The sequence below is a fragment of the Pinus tabuliformis genome, chromosome 7 (assembly GCF_031772625.1).
Source record: "Pinus tabuliformis cultivar Carrire ecotype Pingquan chromosome 7, CPIR1, whole genome shotgun sequence".
Lineage (NCBI taxonomy): Eukaryota > Viridiplantae > Streptophyta > Pinopsida > Pinales > Pinaceae > Pinus > Pinus tabuliformis.
Window position 1 is genome coordinate 1,646,165,348 of NC_142293.1, and position 14,894 is coordinate 1,646,180,241.

The 14,894-nt window shown below is 36.4% G+C and overlaps 2 pseudogenes; both read left to right on the top strand.

The window, feature by feature from the left end:
- Nucleotides 1–291: 291 nt before the first annotated feature.
- Nucleotides 292–11,352, top strand: LOC149254706 (protein NRT1/ PTR FAMILY 5.6-like; annotated as a pseudogene).
- A 2,835-nt stretch (nt 11,353–14,187) lies between these two features.
- On the top strand, nt 14,188–14,601 carry LOC149254707 (protein NRT1/ PTR FAMILY 8.2 pseudogene; annotated as a pseudogene).
- Nucleotides 14,602–14,894: the final 293 nt, after the last annotated feature.

Consider the following 14,894-nt stretch of genomic DNA (forward strand, 5'->3'; position numbering starts at 1 on the left):
ACATGCATCAGAAACAATAAACAATTGCAAGTATTATAATTAGTTTCAACGTGTAATTACCACAGGATACAATTATATATGATTCTATATTGTCATCATCTAGCCCTATGGATTTGGCTGTGTGAGAGGTGGGGATGATTCTCACATGGATCTGTTTTAAGTCCAAATCTTTATATATATATATATATATATATATATATATATATATATATATATATATATATATGAGAACGAGTATATGGAAGTCAGTCGTTAGAACAGTTTGAAAATTTGGTGGTGTTAGGGATAGTTATGAAATTTCAACCTTTCAAGGAATGGGTGGAGTTTTGGAAGACACCCTTGCAACCAGAGATAGGAAGAAATGATGAGCAATTAGATTGGGTTAGTAATGGATCAGTAGATGTCAGAGGAAGGCCCGTTCTCAGGGAAAAATCTAGTGGATGGAAGGCTTCTATTTTCATTCTTGGTAAGTATTCTTTAGCTTAACATGATTTTTGGATATGGAATGTAAGGACAATTTAATGTTGCCCGCTGAGTGATTATTAGTACTTTTATTTTGTTGGTATATTTTTGAAATATCTGGAATTTTTTTTTTGCTGGTGCAAGAGACGAACCTTCTATAGCATTAATTCAAAAAATAACTTACATATATTACAACCACTCACGCACCGAGTGGACACAAAACCAAGGTGTTGTCTACTAATGGTACTAACTTATAACCCAAAACAAATGGACGACAGACCCGAAAGGAGACAAACGAACAGACAAAAGCTTAACGAACAGTTGTCCGTAGCAGCACTCTCTAAAAATGCCAAAAAAGACATGATCTAAACTATATCATAAACCAACGGCGGAGATGAACATCTGACCAGGAACGGCTAACCGAACTTAACACCCCGGCCCCACAAAGATGCCTGAAAAAGCCCGACCGTTGATCTCAATCAACAGATCCAACGGCGGAAAAGAAAATCGCACAACCCCACATGCCGCTATTTAACGTGCGATCACGATGGTTTTCCAAATGGTCCCCCTGCCACGTGTTATTCACTGAATGGGATCGCTGCAAAAAAGGTGAAACCGCTTCCTGCTCGCGGGGCTTGTGATCACTCCAAAACCGCTCAGGATACGGAAAACCTCTCAGAGGCGAGAGATTAAGGATGTCGGGGGCGCCAAGAGCTCCCTGCTCCCGACCGCACGACAAACCAACTCTGCCAGTGACATTGTGAGAAGAGGCCACTGCCAGCCTATCTGAAACCCTCAGAGAAAAGCCACCCGCTTTGCCACCACTAAAGCCCTGATTGAGCTCACTTCTCCAAACATTAAACCGCCACAGCTCACTATTCGCTGTAAAACCAAAAATGTACACTCCTCTGCTCATCACGCTTCTGAGTTATCTGTGCTGCCCTCCATGGTCCTGCTTCTGAACATCAACCAATCTTCCTCGGCCTGATCATGGCATTTCGCCTTGAGACTGAGTTGAGGTAGCTCTTGCCATTTTGTTGCAAACTTTTCTGCTACGCAATTCACTCCTTGATTAGCCAGGAGATCTGCCAGCTTATTGGCCGATCTTCGAACATGTTTAAAAGTTATTGTACGGAGGCCTAGAAGGTGGTTGTGGATCCATTGAAAGATCTGGATGAGCCTCCAATTCTTTGAGACCTTTTCCGGTGCCGTACCCCAGCTGATTCTCTTGGCTGAGTTAATGATTAACTCAGAATCAGCTTCAACAATCACATTGTGTCAATTATCTTGAAGCAAGAATTCTAAACAATGTTCCATAGCCAGAATTTCTGCCATATTATTGGTGGCCTTTCCAAGATGACCATGGAAAATAAACAGGATGTTTCCTTTTTCATCCCTTAAAACTCCGCCATGACCCGCTGTGCCCGGGTTGCCCTTTGAGGCTCCGTCAATGTTGAACTTCAAAAAACCCTTGGGGGGAGGTTGCCAAAAATCGAGCTCAGAGTCTCTAAAGAGATTCTTCCCGCCCAGGCTCTGAGGAATAAAACCCTATAATCCTAGCTGGCATAGAATCCTCCACTCAGGAGCCGAGGGAGGATTCTCAGGGAGATTTCGGACAATAGAACCCACAGTCTCTTGAAGCTGTTTTAGGATCTGATCAAAAAGGTAAAGGGGTGGTTTTTTTTCCTCCTTGAAAATCCTGTTATTCCTTTCTTTCCAAGTGTTCCAGATGATGAAGCCCGGCGTTAGAGCCCAGGCAATGCTAAGGACTTCGTTATTCGTAAAATTGCTTCTCCACTTGCTTAGGGTGTTGATGATGCTTCCTTGGTCTCTATCCGACTACTGGAAGATGGAGGCGAAAGAATCCCACAGCTTGGAGGAAAAGGAGCAGTTGTTGAGAAGATGCTCCGTTGTTTCCTCTTGCACTTCACATAGCTGGCACCTGGAAGGCCCCAAAACACCTCTTTTCCTAATATTGTCCCAAGTCAAAATCTTCCTGTGTTGCACCAGCCACATGAAGAGTTTAATTTTCATCCAGCCTTGTTGTCTCCAAAGTCTTTGCCATGCTTTGTCCGGAGCCTGGGAAGCCAAACCAAGGAGAATTATTTTAGCATCCTTAAGATTAAAGGTGCCCTCATTGTTACTGCCCCATCTTAGCTGGTCATTCCCTTCTAAAATTAGAATTTTCCTTCGATCTAACTCTTGCATTAGCATTTCAGCTTTGTCTTTTAAAGGGTTGTTATCCCTAAGATCAAATTTCCTCCATTTTCTCCACTTTCCTACACTGTTGGTTTGATCCCAGAAATCCTTAACTTTGATTAATCCTTTAGCATCTGCCTCTGTCTTAAGCTCCTTCAATTCTTCTTTTAAAAGAATGGGTTCCTGTTGCCATCTGTCCTCCCAAAACAGAGCTAAGTTTCCCTCTCTAATTTCCCAGAAACCATTATCTTGGACTAGACCTCTATTGTCCCAAGCCTTGTTCCATATGTATGATCCCTTGATATTACCATCCATTCTTATGTGATCCTCACTTGGCCATGAACTGGCATATTTTTCTTTCCAAATTGTAGCCCACTGAGCCTTTGGTTCTTTTAGCCATCGCCACCATAATTTAGCCCCTAGAGCTTTGCTTAAAATTTCAGGATCATCCAATCCTAGGCCTCCATGATTTCTGGGTTTGCAGATTTTTTCCCAGGCTACCAAGGCCCATTTTTTCTTTTCTTCCCCCTTTCCCCAAAGAAAGTTTCTTTGTATGTTTCTGAAAAGTTGCAAGACTCCTTTAGGAGCTGGGAGAGCAGAAAGCATAAAAACTGGGATTGATTGTAGAATAGCCTTTGTGAGCACTAATTTGCTAGCCAGGTTTAAGGACCTTATCGTCCATTTTCTTATTTTATATTGCAGTTTATTGATCACCGGTTCCCAGATGCTTTTGTGAAGAGGCTTAGTAGTTAGTGGAATCCCCAAATATTTTGAGGGGAGAGAATCTCTTTGAAAGCCCAGAATTTTAGCAATGTTCTTTTGAATGGAAATATTAGTATTGAAGAAAAAGATCTTGGATTTGGAGAGATTAACTTCCATACCTGAAGCCTTGGAAAAATCGGTTAGGATCTGTTTGAATGCATGAGCTTCTTTAACTGTGGGGATTCCTTGCAGCATGGTGTCATCCACAAACTGTTGATGCGTCCAAGCCTGTCCCCTATCAGAAAGTTGGAGACCTTTGATCTTACCTACTTCTTTAGCATGTTTGATAGACCGACCCAATCCTTCCATCATGAGGATGAAGAGAAAGGGAGAGAGTGGGTCCCCCTGTCTGAGGCCTCTAGAGGGTAGAAAAGTTTCAGAAGGAGAGCCATTGACCAGAATAGAGAAACTGGAGGAGGTGACCAGGGCCAAGATCCATCTCACCCAGTTGTGATCAAACCCAAAAGCTATGAGTATTTTCCTGATATAGTTCCAGCTCAGTTTATCATAGGCCTTAGCAATGTCCAATTGCATGATCATACCAGCCTTTCGGTTGATAGTCAGAGAATGAACCACCTCATGTGCTTGAATGATATTGTTGAGAATTTTCCTTCCTTCCACATATCCAGATTGTTCCACAGAAACCAGGGAAGGAAGGAGAGGTTTGAGTCTATTGGCCACCACCTTTGATATTATCTTGTAGACCACATTACATAAAGCTATTGGTCTAAACTTGTCAGGAGTCTGAGCAGCCTCCTGCTTGGGGATAAGGGCAATGAAGGAAGTGTTCAGAGCTTTTAGAATAGTTTTATTCATCCTGGAATCTTCTACCACATTCAGAATATCCTATTTAACAATACTCCAGCAGGCCTTGAAGAAATCAACGTTGAAACCATCTGGGCCAGGTGCTTTACCATTTTGCATTTCTTTGAGCACTTCACTGACTTCATCTTCGGTTACTGGCTTGTTGAGGTTGAAATTGTCCTCACTGGACACCAGCCTAGGAATGTGTCTTGTGAAGTTTCTGATGGAATTCTCTCTGTCATAACAAGTTTCTTTGGCAATGCCTTGAAAGTGCTTGACAAGAGCTTTTTCTATCTCTGCATGAGAGTTGTGAAGAATACCTCTCTCATCCTTGATCACTGAAATTCTGTTGTGAACTCTGTTTGCCATAGTGGATCTATGGAAGAATCTAGTATTTCTTTCTCCCTCTTTGAGCCATTGAACCCTCAATTTTTGCCTCCAAAATATTTCCTCTTGTTTGCATAATTCCTCCCATTCTTGATGGCAGTTGGTGACCTGAACATTCCTGGTTTCATCAAAGCCATCTGTGATAAGGGCTTGGTTGAGTTCCTGCATTTTACCCTCTACTGCTTTTTTAGCTACAAAAATGTTGCCATGTTCATTCTTGTTCCATTCCTTGAGCCTAAGCTTGATGTGTTTTAGTCTTTTTTGAAGAAGGAACATTCTGGTGCCCTGAATGTTCAAATCTTCTGACCACCATTTGGCAATGTTACTGTTGAAATCTGGATGGGAAAGCCAGATGTTTTCAAAGCGAAAAGGTCTATTCTTTGGAGTACCAATACTCTGCACCTCCAGATGAATCGACCAGTGGTTAGATCCTCCAAAGGGTAGAATTCTTGCTGATATTTCCTTATTATTGAGCATAAGGTCTTCAGATATCATGAATCTGTCTAATTTTGAAGCCACCTGAGATTCTCCTCCTCTTTTGTTGTTCCAAGTAAATATGCCATTACTAGTTACAATGTCCACTAACTTCATAATATCTGTAAAAGACTGAAACTTCAGAGAGTCTTTACTTTGAACTCTGGTTCCACCTTTTTTCTCTGAAAGCGATTTAATCATGTTGAAATCTCCTCCCAGTATCCATGGCATGCCTGCATGTCTGTCTCTGAGTTCCTCCAGAGAATCAAGAAATTTTAGTTTTCCTTCCAGTCTTTGGGGTCCATACACATTAGTGATCAGGTAGGTTTCCTTATCTCTGATAGGCTGGATGACCACAAAAAGATATTCTCGAGATGCCTCAGCATCTAAAATATCTATTTTCTTAGGATTCCAAAGGGTGAGTATACCTCCTGCTGTATTCTCCGCTTTGACTTCCAGAAACTCATAACAATTGAGCCACTTGCTATGAATCTCTTTTAATTTTTGAATGGAACATTTGGTTTCCTGGATGAAGATCACATCCAGAGCTATTTGTTTCATTCTGTTACTAATCAGTCTCTGTTTTCTTTTACTACCAAGACCTCTGATATTCCAAGAAGTGAACTTCATTATTAAAGATTGGTAAAGGAGTAGCTAGTTAGGTCTTTCATCTTACCTGAGTCTATCATTAGCTTTCCACATTCCATTAATAGCTCGTTCTGCTTTTTCCTACCTCTTTTTTTTCTTGGGTTTCTGGGTGCTAATCCAGGTATGGGTTTTGCCATTTTTACCCCTTCACTGCTCTGCTTTTCCTTGCTTCTTTGCCTCTCCAGTCCTTTGTTTTGGGTTTTCCATATGTATAGTTGCTGGACTCTATTGAACTCCTCTGGAGGTAAAGAGTCTATCCCGTCTTTAGTTCCTTGAATCAAGAAATCCTCCAGATCAAGATTCTCTTTCTCAAGAATCGCCTGAAGTTCTTGGTCCTCCGTTTCCATCTCACTTTGGGTCATCTCATGATCCATTTCTGTTTCTGCATCGCTCACCATCGTTTCTGTTTGCAGATTCTTATCTGGTGTTTGTTCCTTGTCCTCTTCTTTTCCTTCTTCCATTAACTCTTCTCCCTTCGTCTGGTCTGTTGTAATAACTTCTTCTTCCTCTTCCAGGACTTGGAACCTGTTTTGGCTGGTTTGTTGTCCTTCATATTCTGTGCCTTTGACCCCTTCTTGCTTCCTTTTCCTTTGTTTGCCACTTTGTGAAAGCTTTCGGAGTCTTTCATTGTGTTAGCTTTACTCTTATTCTCTATTTTAGTGAGAGGGCAATCCCTGAATAGGTGCCCATGTTCATGACATTTGTGACATCTGAACGGAATATGTTCATAATCTACAGTTTGAACCCATTCTTCATCATAAACTTCCAAGATTATCTCATCTGGAAGAGCTCCAGAGAGATCCATCTCCACACATATCCGAGCAAAGGAAGTATACTTTCCCCTCCTAGAGGCTTTAGAAACTTTAACAAACCGTCTTAACTTATTTCTTATGGCTGTTAAGGACTTTGTTTGCCAATAATCAAGCGGAAGAGAATAGAGCCTTACCCAAACAGGGACTGAAGTAAAGGTCTCATGTTCCGAGACAAAATTCATGATCCAAGGTCTCATATAGAGACCTGCAGCAGCAAAGAAGTAAGGCCTGCCTTCAAAAACTCTATCCTTATCTTCGATGTTCGCAAAAACCACGGTAAAGAAACCCTTTGATCCTAGGTGTAGGTCAATGCTTCCTTTTGGTTTCCAGTGGTATCTTATCCACATTTGTAAGGCTTTTTCAGTGGGCCATAAACCCATGAATTTGCAAATGATTGCATAGGTTTGCATATGGTCCCTGTGCTCCTGCAGAGCAGGCTCATTTAACGTAACTCTGGGAGTTACAGCAGCTTTGGGCTTACATGGGCCCATGTGTGCTTTGTTTTTTGTTCCCTGTTCCTTGTCCTCTTCCTCATTTTCTTTATTAATAATATTCTCCTTGGATTTCTGTCCATCTTGTTCCTCTTCACTGTTCCTATTCCTTCCCTTTGAAGGTCCTCTATCATATTCCATAGGTTTTTTTCCCCTGCTGGTCACGGCATGTTTGAAGGAGGGAGTGGAGCTCCCTCCTTTGCGCCCCTCCATGGATTGCCACCCCGGCAACAACTCGGAAACCCTAGTTTTTTAATTTTTGGCCTTCAACTCCCTCAGACTGATCCAACCGGAAGCCGCTTTCTTCGAAATATCTGGAAATTGATTCAGTTGTTTTTTTGAAATTTTATGGTATTTTTTAAATTTACAATCAAAATAAGTTTAATAGTCTTTTCACTTTCTTTTGGGAAAAAATCATAATTTTATTAGTGAAAACAAAATTATATGTTGTATATGTTAAATGGTGCATTATATTGACAAGTCCATGACTCCTGATTAAAGATCATGCAATAAAAACAAACTAATATACAAATGAAGAGAAAAGTCAAGTTTTTCTCTCTTTCTTTTTCTCTACCTTAAACCATTCTCCTTGTAACCGCCACACGAAAAAACCAGAGCAAACTGATTTCCAATATCAAGTCTTGCATTGTCCTTATCTAAATCTGAGGTGTCTGAAGCATCTAGGCGCTTGATTCCAATGGTATCCATTGCTTCTAGAATCTTTGCCGAAAAACTGTGTGGTTCAATTGTATCTTGTATCCACAGTCCTTCCACTTATCATCAAAAACTTAAACAGTCTCTCCACCTATCATTGAGAACTTAATTAGCTATATTCTTTATATTATAAATTGTATAAATTCAGGAAACTTAAAAGAAATGGTTTTTTTTAATGATCACTCCATCTCTGATTAAAAAAGATGGAAGGAATTGTGATTTTATTATCATGTTCTGTGTGCTCAGAATCCAGGCCTTTCAAAGAGATTTCATAAGAACTAATCACACATTTGTGCATGATTTGTGAACAGTGTTTGTATTCAGCGAGGCTCTCGCTTACGTTGCGATTGCATTAAACATGATCATCTATCTAACCACTGTGTTGGACGAAGGGGTTGCAACTGCTTTAAAAAATGTGAACTACTGGGCAGGCACCACATGCGTTATGCCTCTTATAGGGGGGTTTATGGCAGATGTTTACTTTGGACGTTACAAGATGGTCCTCATTTCCTCAACCGCTTATGTCTTGGTGAGTTTACAAGTTTGAAAATTAGATCATCTTTAATGATTTCAGCGAAGATTTCAAAATATTTAAATAGGCAGGATAATTTTTAAATCTATTTTAAATATTAAAATTTTAGAGATTCAAGTTGGAGTTGGAGTTGGTAATGAGACTTGTTTTCATATTGTTTGTAATTTTTTATACTGTTGTTTCGAAAAGAATATTAGTGAAATTACTTGCAAATCGATTCCAAACACCAAAATTCCAGAAATTAGAATTAGTTATCTAAATATTTTAAAATCTACATTAAAAATTTTACAGGTCTTTATACATTCTTTTTATATTTTTATATTGATTACTTACAGATTCAGGGAATATCCCAAAATCTAACTATCAGGAGAAAGGCTGAACAATTAACCCTGTTCTCTCCTCGTTATCAAATTCAGAAATATTCCCCAAAACTAAGATGGACATAAATTCAAAATTCCTATCATTTATGCTGCAATTTCTTTGACTCTGATTAAATGTTGATTTCAGGGATTACTATTGCTGACGCTGTCAGTGTCTCTCCCAGCCCTGAAGAAAAATGATGTTGTTTATTTCTCGGCCTTGTATTTGATATCCTTTGGGTTGGGTGGCCACAAACCTTCTCTGGAGCCCTTTGGTGTAGACCAGTTTGACAAGGAAGACAAAAGTGAAATGCTTCAGAAGAATTCTTTCTTTAATCACTGGTTTTGCTGGCTCTGTGCTGGATTGTTCTTAGCAGTTACAGTTATTGCGTACGTCCAGGAGAACATAAGTTGGGGATTTGGATTCGGGATAGTTACAGTGGCCATGACTATTTCCACTCTTATATTTCTGTGTGGGACTCCATTTTATAGAAACAAGCTTCCTGGAGGCAGCCCAGTCACTGGTGTGGCTCAAGTTGTAGTTGCTGCTGTAAGAAAAAGAAATATCAGCATGCCTTCAGATACGAGCTTGCTTTACGAGAAGGATGCTCAGTTAGTAAAATCCGGGCAGAGGTTGCTGATGCATACAGACAATTTTCAGTGAGTCATAGTTTTTTTCTTATTTATTTATTGAACGTTTTAAGTGAAAGTACTCTGTAAATTGCTTTGTTTTTTTTTTTCAATGTACAGAAACGTTCTGTTACACTACATTTCTACTTAAAATTCATAAACTAGGCATTCTGAATTGGGTTCTTGGTAAGCATTATAGTCCATTTTTGTTTTCATGAAGTTGATGATACGGTCTATCAGACTTTAAAAAAAATAAAATTATTTGGAAATTTTTAGCTTTTTTATTTCTAAACTAGGCATTCTGAATTGGGTTCTTGGTAAGCATTATAGTCCATTTTTGTTTTCATGAAGTTGATGATACGGTCTATCAGACTTTAAAAAAAATAAAATTATTTGGAAATTTTTAGCTTTTTTATTTCTATGTTCTAGAAATATTTCAAAATTATTATAATTTGGATTTGAAAAGTTAAGAAAATTGACCGTGACAAGTATTTTGAAAATATAAAATAGATAATCTAAGAGAAAGTGTAAGTTTTCATCTTCAATCTTTTTAGTGATCTATAGTAACATTATTTCATCTTATAGTACCTTGGGAATTGACCAATGTTCAGTTACATTATAAAGCTCGAGAATTTGTTTTTTAATTTCACAATGTTCATTGTCTTTTTATATTATTTAAGATAGAAATAATTTTGATTTTTGAGATTGGAATTGATTCCCTCATAACATCTTAGTTTATTTTTCTGTAACATATTATAAAAGAAAATTGAAAGTTAATAGAATAATAATAAAAAAGAAGTTGAGTGTGCATATTTTCAGTGAGAATTCATGTTCTTAATCTGTTTTTTTCTTGAAGAAACTATATATCTAGATTGAAATGACCTCAATTTTGAGTGGATGCTCTACTCGTCATTAGAGAGACAACAATGAGTGAAACTCAATCAAAACACATTTTTTCTCCAAAAGAAAAAACAGATTGACAACAATAACAGTTGACAACCATAAGGAACTTTTAAAGACTCAGATAACAATCTAAGAGGAACTAATCTCTTTGTTTTCACACAAATTCAATGCTAGATAAATTCATTTTTGTGGGCAGAGAAAGCCAGGTCATTCTGTCAACAGGCCGCAATCATATTATTCTGATATCTCTTTTTTGGTTGGCAACGGATTAGGTTTCTGGACAAAGCAGCCATAATGGTGCCAGGCCCTTCAGGATGGATTACTGATGAACAGCAAAGCAAGAAACCAAATCCATGGATTGTTTGCTTAGTAACTCAAGTAGAGGAAACCAAGATTATATTAAGGATGGTGCCCATCTGGCTCTCATGCTTAATCTTTGCAATGACAGCATTGCAGAGCAATTAGCTCTTCGTAAAGCAAGGCAACACCATAGATAGAAGTCTGGGTCCCATTTCCAAATCCCGCCAGCTTCTCTTCTGGCCTTTCAAATAGTTGGTTCAATTATTTTCGTGATTGTATATGAACGTTATCTTATGGCATTGGCCAGAAGAATAACATGCAACAAGCGAGGAATAACTGTTCTTCAGAGGATTGGGATTGGAATCCTCTTTTCTGTTCTGTCCATGGTCACTGCAGCTCTAATGGAAAACATGAGAATCCATGTAGCAAAAACTCATGGCTTACTTGACAGCCCTAAAACTACAATCCCTCTCAGTGTTTTCTGGTTTCTTCCTCAGTTTCTTTTGATGGGAATAGCAGAGGTGTTTGCTATAGTGGGACTGCAGGAATATTTCTATGATCAAATGCCTGATAGCATGAGAAGCATGGGTATCGCTTTCTATCTCAGTGCTTTGGGTGTCTCCAGTTTTATGGGCGGTTTACTCGTCACCATCGTTCAGGGGTTAAGCAAACGAAACGGACAGGGAGGATGGCTGGCCAACAATTTAAACAGAGCTAAATTAGGTTATTTTTATTGGCTTCTGGCAATTCTTAGTGTTATCAATTTATTCGGCTATGTTTATGTGGCACGAATGTACACATACAAAAATGTCCAGCAAATCATATCTGATATCGCAGATGCCTCCGAAGCGGTTCAAGAGTGTAATAGGGTTTAGCTATTTTTAATTCAAATATTGATTTTGAAAATATTTTGAAATCAAACCTAGTAAAAAAAATTGACCTCAACTATGTTAGGAATCCCCAATCCAATAAGTTTAGCCACAAGGTTTGAGTATGAATGCCCCAAATAAAAATGTCACTATGAATTTGACATTGATTATTATTGTACACAATATTTATGTTTAATTTTAATAGTTCTAATAGTTAAGAAATATGTGTTTTCTGACCAGAAATTACAACTTTTAAATAAAAGAAGATTTATTCCATATATTTATTATTATACATAATATTTATGTATAATTTAAATATAATTTAATATTTAAAAAATTTATTTTTTATTCAAAACTATAGATTAAAAAAAATAGAATATAATATATTTTTTTACATTTTAATAATTAAATTACATTTTTATAATTTTATTTCGCAAATTAAAAAAAAATCAATTTAATATCTAACTTGACCCTGAACTTAAAAATTAAATTATTGTAAAATATACTTTAAAAAATCAATTTAATATCTAACTTGACCTTGACCTTAAAAATTGAATTATTGTAAAATAACAACTGTGTACTCATCCTCTTGCTTCAAAAAATTATGTTTAAAGGCATTCATGGCGTGGCTCCGTGATATTCAATCTATTTGTCATCTTCTTTTTGACATATCACTATACCCGTGACAGCGACTTCATATCCCTACCTCCCTGTCATTGATTCCGCTGCAATTATTGAAAATTTGTAGACCTTTGGCCCAAATAAACCTTATTTAAAGGTTGTTGATTGCTTTATTTATTTTTTAATTTCGTACGATTAGACTATTAATTTTAGTCATAGTTCTTTAGTGGATGGTGATATTTTAGAGGGTGATATTTTAGGATTTAAATTTATTAAAGTTGTATTTAGTGAGATTTTTTTGGTAGGTTTTTTTTGTTTAATTTCTCTAAAATTTTAATAGATAATTCTTGTATAATCCAAATGCCTTAAGAGTTTTTCATAGTATTAAATTTATATATACAATAAAAAATACTAGTTTAAATAATACAAATCAAAATTTCACTTCAAATTTTTTTTAGCTAAATTCTACCACCCGAAAATCTAAAAAATCAATCTAATAACAATTCTAAATTTATTTAAATAATACTATATAAATTTTTTTGAAAATAAGTAATCTCCTCAGTTGCTTTCAAGAAATTTAAAGAATCCCTCATTACCACAGTTGTGTGTGCGGGGCATTCAACTATGCATAACGACATTAAAAGATTCTTACATGCATTTAACTTATTAATTATAATATAGAGTCAAACATTTCTAGCCTCGCAAATTAATTCAACCAAATCAAACTTATTAATTATAATATAGAGTCAAACATTTTGTAGCCTCACGGTTGATTTGATTAATATAGAGTCAATAATATAATGATTTGATTTGGTTGAATTAATTTGCGAGGTACAAAATGTTTCACGGTGCATGAAACATTTTGTAGCCTCGCAAATTAATTCAACCAAATCAAATCATTATATTTCATGAAAGTTAATTAGTGTTATAATTAATTAAATATAATTATTAATCAATATTGTAATATAATATAATTATTAAAAAAATTTAGGGCACTAGAATTATATAAATTAAATTAAATATTTAAATTACAATTTTTAAAAATCTTTGCTATATTTTAGTTAAAATTAACCAAAAAAATGCTTTAAAAATAGTCATTTCATTTGCAGTTTTTTTTTCTACTTTTTTACATATTTTTTGGTTCAATTTGCTCTTAGCTATTTTAATTTGTTTAGCATTTCCCAAAGATTTCTTGGAATCACAAGTTTGAGCTATAAACTTTCACAATTCCAGTGTCTAAGGGGTTTTCAGGGGCTAAATCTATATATGCAAAGAAATACCCGTTTTAAACAACAAAATTTAAGATTTAACCAAAAAAAAATAGCCTCCAAGTCACATTTTAACCTAATCTACACACAGTCTAACTAATAAATGAAATGACCTTTTTAGAGAATTTTTTCTAGTCAAATTGATTCAAAATCTAGTATGGATTTTTAAAATTCATAAGTTATTTAATTTGCAAAGATTGAGGACATCATAGATTTTTTAGGGTGATGAATCTATTTATGCATTCAAAAATTGTATTTTAAACAAGAAGAAATAATGATTTCATTAGAAATTATATTTTATTTATGCCAAAAAAACCATTTATTCTATTAATTAAACTATTATATATATATGAATTTTAATATTATTATTATCATATATATTAAATTTATAAATATTTATAGTTTTGTATAATACAGGTAGTGGCATTATCAAACTAACTATAAAAGTCAACAAATGTAGGGTTAAAATCTTGTGATCACCATTATTTTATTGACATCACCTCTAACCTCGATTTTCTAGGCAATTGTGTTAAATGGCTTTGAGAATTTCTTAATTATGCTTGTAGTAGACTCTATAGAAAAAAAGGAGGTGCACTAGGTAGAGTGTCCACCTACGTTTTAAGTGGACACTCTATTATTTTTCTGTGATTTCTGTGATGATGAATGAAGAGTCCACACAAACTTAAATCATTTCAATCAAAATACATAAACCATAAAAAAACATATTAACAACACGAAGGAGCTTTCAAAAACTCAAATCACTATTTACTAGCTGGAACTAATCTCATTTAATTATTGTCCTTGTTTTCACACAAATTGGAAAAAAATGCTAGATAGATTCATTTTTGTGGCCAGAGAAGCCAGATCGTTTTGTCAACAAGCTGCAATCATATTAATCTGACATCTTCTTTTTGGTTGGCAACGGATTAGGGTTCTGGACAAAGCAGCCATAATGGTGTCAGGCCCTTCAGGATGGATTACTGATGAACGAGAAAGCAAGAAACCAAATGCATGGATTGTTTGCCCAGTAACTCAAGTAGAGGAAACCAAGATTATATTAAGGATGGTGCCCCTCTGGTTCTCTTATTTAATCTTTGCAATGACATCATTGCAGAGCAATTCGCTCTTCGTAAAGCAAGGCAGCACCATGGATAGAAGTATGGGTCCCCATTTCCAAATCCCACCAGCTTCTCTTTTGGCCTTTCAAACCGTTGGTTCAATTATTTTCGTGATTGTATATGATGGTTACATTATGGAATTGGCCAGAAGAATAACAGGCAATGAACGAGGAATCAATGTTCTCCAGAGGATTGGTATTGGAATCCTCTTTTCTGTTCTGTCCATTGTCACTGCAGCTCAAATATAATGGAAAACATGAGAATCCATGTAGCAAAAACCCATGGCTTATTTGACAGCCCTAAAACTAGAATCCCTCTCAGTGTTTTTTGGTTAATTCCACAATTTGTTTTGATGGGAATAGCAGAGGTGTCTGCTGTAGTGGGACTGCAGGAATATTTCTATGATCAAATGCCTGATAGCATGAGAAGCTTGGGTATTGCCTTCAATCTGAGTGTTCTGGGTGTCTCCAGTTTTCTGGGTGGTTTTCTTGTCACCATTGTTCAGGGCTTAAGCAAACGAAACGGACATGGAGGATGGCTG